This window comes from Neofelis nebulosa, chromosome 11, assembly GCF_028018385.1.
Source record: "Neofelis nebulosa isolate mNeoNeb1 chromosome 11, mNeoNeb1.pri, whole genome shotgun sequence".
NCBI lineage: Eukaryota > Metazoa > Chordata > Mammalia > Carnivora > Felidae > Neofelis > Neofelis nebulosa.
The window spans coordinates 60178382-60184489 of record NC_080792.1 but is presented as its reverse complement, the minus strand read 5'-3'; positions in this window follow the sequence as shown (position 1 = coordinate 60184489).

The window sequence follows — 6108 nt, the reverse complement described above, 5'->3', positions numbered from 1 at the left end:
TTCAAATGTGGGCATTTGGTTTGGGGGAGTTTTGTTTGTTTCTTCTTTGTTTTGTTTGGGTGGGGGGTTGTTTTTTCCCCAAATCTGTCAACTCTATCCCCTCTAACACTCCTTAAACACCTTCCCCACAGTCTGCTTCCCAGCAACACGATCACATGGGCACACAGCTAGCTAGCATTTTCTTACGGGAAGTCATAGGAATGAACTGACAGCTTCCAGGCTGCATATGGGAGGTCTGTAAGCCCCCCGGTACCTCCTTCCGCTTCTGCCGGACACCTTAGGACAAGGGCACCAGCTGGCCTTGGGAGTTGCCTCTTATCCGATCCCAGCTAACATTTTTCTCAAAGTCAGAGACGAAAACCACTTTTAAGGCCCCCACATGTTTCAGACATCTGTTATTCATTCTCTTTGATCTTGATTTTGTCTCAATCTTGTATAAGGACGCAAGCACGCATTTGACTATCTGTTTTGGGTTCTAAGCTGATGGAGTTCTGGAGTCGGTGCTTCTCTCTAGGTAGGAGAGATAGCACCCGCTTTTGTTCCCAAAGCTGTTTGACACCCATTGCCTCATTTTATCTTCAAATATCGGGAGATAATGTGATACAGTGTAGTAGCCTCCACACTGGCCACACCCTGGAATCATCTGGGGAGTTTTTTAAAACCCTGATGTCCTCACTACACCTCAGACCAATTAACATCAGAATCTCTGGGGGGGTGCAGTCCCTGGCATCAATGTTTCTCAAGGTCTCTAGGTGACTCCTGTGTGCATACGAGACTGGGAACCCTGGTCCGGAGCAGCGGTTCTCAGAGTAAACCCTCGACCCGCTTCATGAGCATCCCCCGGGAACTTGTTAGACATGCACGTTCTTGAATGCACGTTCTTCTAGAAATACACCTGGGGTGGGCTGTGTAGTGATTCAGATGCACACCACCCATCGAGGAAAGCATGGGCTTGCAAAAGTAAAACAATCTGGCCCCAGTTGTAACCCCACAGCCACCACCAGTGACCTCTCAGGACGCAGCTTTCACATCTGCAAAATGGAGGTGATGCTCTCTACCTGGTGCATACATCCAGGGAAGATTAAATGAAACAAGGTGCGTAGGTGGCCTAGTAAAGAACCTGACAGGGGCGCCTGCGTGGCTCAGTCGGTTAAGCGTCGACTCCGGCTCAGGTCACCATCTCGCGGTCCGTGAGTTCGAGCCCCGCGTCGGGCTCTGGGCTGATGGCTCAGAGCCTGGAGCCTGCTTCCGATTCTGTGTCTCCCTCTCTCTCTCTGCGTCTCCCCCGTTCATGCTCTGTCTCTCTCTGTCTCAAAAATAAATAAACGTTAATTGAAAAAAAATAAAAAAATTTTAAAAAGAACCTGACAAAACTCAGCAGATGCAGCGACCAGCCACCCAGTTTTCTCAGATAAAGGGAGTTCCTAGGACTCGGGGTACTGGTGCCGAAACCAGGCAGCCCAGCTCACGTGCATGATTGGGTCACTCGGCAGTGCCCTTGAACAACTCTGTGAGGGGCGCAGGGCGAGCATCCATTTCACAAGGGGACGCACGAGAAGCCTGAAGACACTTACCTGAGACGCCACAAGCCTGGTACAGCCTGGCTAAGCCCTCGCTTGACTGACCCTAGAACAGGGCTCTTTCTCTGAACCCACGTGTCACACCCCTGAGCGACACAAGCACCCACCCTAAATTCTCTGTTGGTAGCAGCTCACTGGATTCACCCAATGACCTCAGAGGGAGCTGTTATCAGTGTCCTCAGCTACATGCGGAACTGAGTACCCGGGCGTGCTCCACGGAGGACAACCTGTGTGGTCTCACGGCCCCATGCTTGATGGAATGTTCTCTTACCAATCTTGGGGAAGGGCCCCCGCGTTCTCATTTAGCAGAGGGCCCTGCACATGGTGTAGCTGCTCCCGCTTGAGGCAGAGAGATACTGAGCAACTTGCACAAGGCCACCCAACTGGGAAGCAGCGGCGCCTGGATTAAAACCCAGGGCGTTAGCTCCAGGCCCCCGGCTCCTGGTGAGAACACTCTGGTTCCAAGAGCAAACACTTCTTAACATATGTGAACACTGAGCAGAAAAAGAATTTCACATGTCGTTGGCAGAGCAGAGGAACTTAAAGCAAGCCCTCACCTCACTGCAAAGAGTGTGACCCGTTCGTATCCATGACTTTGCTTGCAGAACTAGAAGGCTAACTTTAAAGGGCCAAAGACGCAGACCTGTTTCAATTTCTATTTATCAGAAATAGAAAACCAAACTCAGTCATTTTTCTCCTCCCCCTTCAACTCATGGAAAGCTACTCAGAACATTGCCCAAACTTGAGGACTCCTGGCAAATCACAGTGCTTGTCTCAGTCAGCTTGGGCGGCCGTAATGAAGTGGCTTCAAACAACAGAATTTATTTCTCATCGTTCTGGAGGCTGGAAATCCAAAAGTAAGGTGCCAGTGTGGTCCAGTTCTTGTGAAGGGCCTCTTCCCTCTTCCAGGGAAGACCTCTTCCAGGTCGCCTACTTCTTGGCAAGCAAGAAGGCATGAGAGCTCTCTGGGGTCTCTTTATAAAGGCACTAATCCCATTCATGAAGGCTCCACCCTCATGGACTAATCATGTCCCAAAGGCCCCAGCTCCCGACACCGTCACATTGGGGGTTAGAATTTCAACATGTGAATTTTATGAGGACACACACATTCAGATCATTGTAATGCCTATGCTAGGAATTGTCATGACTTTACCTCCTTCCTAATGTAAGAAAACTGCCCCAAATTTCATGGTATGGCTGATGTCTCTAGTTGTACAAAACTGTGAGACAGGTGCAGAATTGGCAATATCCTGGACCCCCCGCCTCGTATCTTCTTTTCTTGTCCACGACACGACCCTAGGATTCTATCTTCTTCTCTTCCAGCCCTCCCTGTCATACCGTATACAATTTGCACAGGTGTGTTCACACCTTAGCATTGCTCTAACCCACATATACTTCCCTCCAGTGTTTTCCAGCAGTGGCCTTGTGTGAGAGAGAACCAGCCATAAATCTGTGAAGGAAATCGGTGGCCATAAATGAGCCACTTTCCTTCTCTGATTCTCTTCCCACTCCCCCTCACCCAAATCACCTGTCACCCTCTCACAGAAGATGCGGGCTCATAGTCACGAAGGCCCAGTTAGAACTCAGTGGCAAGCACACAAAACAGGAAGGAGGAGGCAGTGGTCAGAGAAACAACTAGGTATGAGGCAGAAGTGTCCTACTTGTGTGTCTAGGGAATTCGGGACTCAATGTTCAAGTCAACTGTAAGCCAGTGGGAAGTGTTGGGTATCCTAACATCACATGTTCCAGAGTCCCAGCTCATTCTGGCTGAGTTCAGTCTAAACCACTTGAAGTTTGGAGAACTATGTTTGAAGAAGCCCATGAAAGGGAAATTGCAGTTGGAAGCCCAAAGCGATTAGAAAATGGATAAGAACTTCAAAAAAAGAAGGAAAGAAATTAAGATAAATTTCAGCCAAGTGTCTGCATTGATAATGAACAGACTCAAGACAACTGTCTTGGGAGAAGAAAAGGGCCCTGGTGGATGGAGACAAGTCCAAGTCTTCCAGTGAGTAAGGTACTATCTGAGTCAACTGTACAGTTGGCGACACTCGAGTCAGGACCAAAGGGACTATTTGTGAAGGAAATGCATCTGTTCAAATTTCAGGACCCAGAGATGGATAGATACTAACTAACTCCCAGGGAAAAAGACAGAGAAGGGAGGGGATGATATTGGATAACATCAACTCAAAACCTGGAACAATAGCTAAGGAATATTGTAGCACATCACACAATGACCTATGTAGATTGTCATTTAACACTTTTCTTATAGTAATCATATGTTTTAGAGAAAAGAGTGTAGCAGACAACAGAACCTAGAGAATGCACACATTAAAAAAAATAACAGATGTGAAACAGAGAGACATCACTGCAAACAGTGTCCTCTGAGAGTGGTCAAGAGAATGTAATCCAAAGAACATGTGGTTAGTGAGCCTAAAACTAGACACGAATGATAAAGGGAAAGTGTAAAGGAGTAATTCTGGAGGCCTGGAATGAAGCAGAAACATTTTAGCAAGGATTTGCTTCGATCATTACGCAAGCTGTGTTGCCAAAGTCATGATCTGGTCATTACTGTTTTCATCCGGTATAAGTGTAGGGGGTGCCTGCTAATTGCTGGATGGGGCGAGGGGGTGTGTACTGCTCTAGTAGGGAGGGGCCAGAACACTACTCTTCTGGGAGGGCTCAGGAGCTGCCTTTGCTCCTAAGGTGGGAAGACAGTTCTCTTACCCACTCACATTTAGGAGTTGAAAGAGAAAACCCTTCTAACCCACAAAGAAACATAGGTTGTGGGGAGAACAGAGTTGGGGTTCTAGATCCTAATTGTGACACATGCCCAAGGCTACTCGATTCCATGTTCCAGAACCAGCTTGCATCCTGGGAAGAGACTGTGTATGTCAACAAGAGGAGGAATGTTGCCAGCAAGAAGTCTGTTAGTACCTCAGGCAGAAGAGACTAAAATACCAAACTGAGACCTTGTTTCAGCTACATCCAGATCATCTCTCTTGAGCCCCGAGGCTCTCAGCACTCCTCCTCTCTCAGCCAGTCAGGAGACACCACTCACTGTGCCCACAGGTCTCTGAGGGCAGTACAGGGGCTCCCTATTCTGGGAAGCAACCACACATGGCCCTTGTTGAGTGAGGCTGGAGGAAATAGCCAGCTTTCCAATGACATAAGGTAACTCAGCACACAGGATAGGCTTCAAGCTATTGAATCTCTTTCCCTGGGCTAAGTCCCAGGTCTACCTCCGTGAAACAAATTATTTCTTTAAGTTTCTATTTCCTCAGCCGTAAGATGGGGATGATGATAATCATTATAGAACCTTCCTCTTTGGGTTGTGCTAATGCGTCCTTGCAGCAAGAGGAAGGAAAGACTTGCATCACCACAGGGTAAATAGGGCATAGGGCATGACCGTAGAATAAAAGCCAAAAATTGAGGGGATCAAAACAACTCAATGTAGAGACAGACAGAGCTCCTAACATTCACAGATTTTTCCACATTAGGTTAACTATTCGTTTAGAATTAACAAATCAGTTGAGATATTAACACCAAGGAGGGGACTCGAGGCTGCAGTGCCTTGACAAAGTGCCTTGTTTCTATGATGCCATGCTCTGCCCCTGCTCTAGATTGATATTCATTTCTTTTATACTTAGATTCAATTCATCATTTCCTTCCTTTAACTCAACTAAATACTGATGGGTAAATGTTGGTCAGGGAAACACAGGGTTCTGGGTTTTTAATATGGACTAAATCATGTCTCCAATCATCATGGCTTTGCCAGTAGACTTAACCACCCAAACTTCTCTTTTCTGGGCAGGAATTTTGCATACAAAGCAACACAGGATTCTGTGGTTGCAAGAGAAAGGAAGTGTTCTCATTGAACAGCTTACCCATCACACAATCATCTGTCAACAGAGACTGGTGGTGGGGATCACGTTCACTTGGATGGGAGTGGGCCAATGTCCAGTTGGTATGTTTACCCTAGCGAGGCTCAAAGGACAATACCAAACGGACATCTTGGGTCAATATGGTGATAATCTTACTTAACAAACACCAATTTTTACAAATGAAACATTTGAAGAAATCATCTCATTCAGAGATGATTATCTATGGCTGAATCAAGGGCTTTCTTTAATGATGAAAGTATCTTTGATAATAGAGAATCTTCCTGACACATGTGCACACTGGAAAACTGTGAATCCTCCAGAATGCGGAAAGAATACCAAATGGGGCAGGAGGCAGGTCCTGTTTCTCTCAACCACCTTCCAGCTCCTCAGAGAAGAAGACCATGGTGTCAGAAAGACTTACATATATCGATCATGTTAGACCCTATTGGTTTGGCCTGTGAAGTGCTAGGAAGAGCGTCCTGTGAGCTTGGGCCAGTGGCTTCCAGAAATAAATGGTAATGTTGATGAAGTTCTCCCTTAATCTGTGATTTTTTTTAGCATCATTTATCATAATTTTTTTTTAATTCTGGTAAAATACACAGAACATAAAATTTACAACTTAACCATTTGTGAGTGTGCAGTTCAGT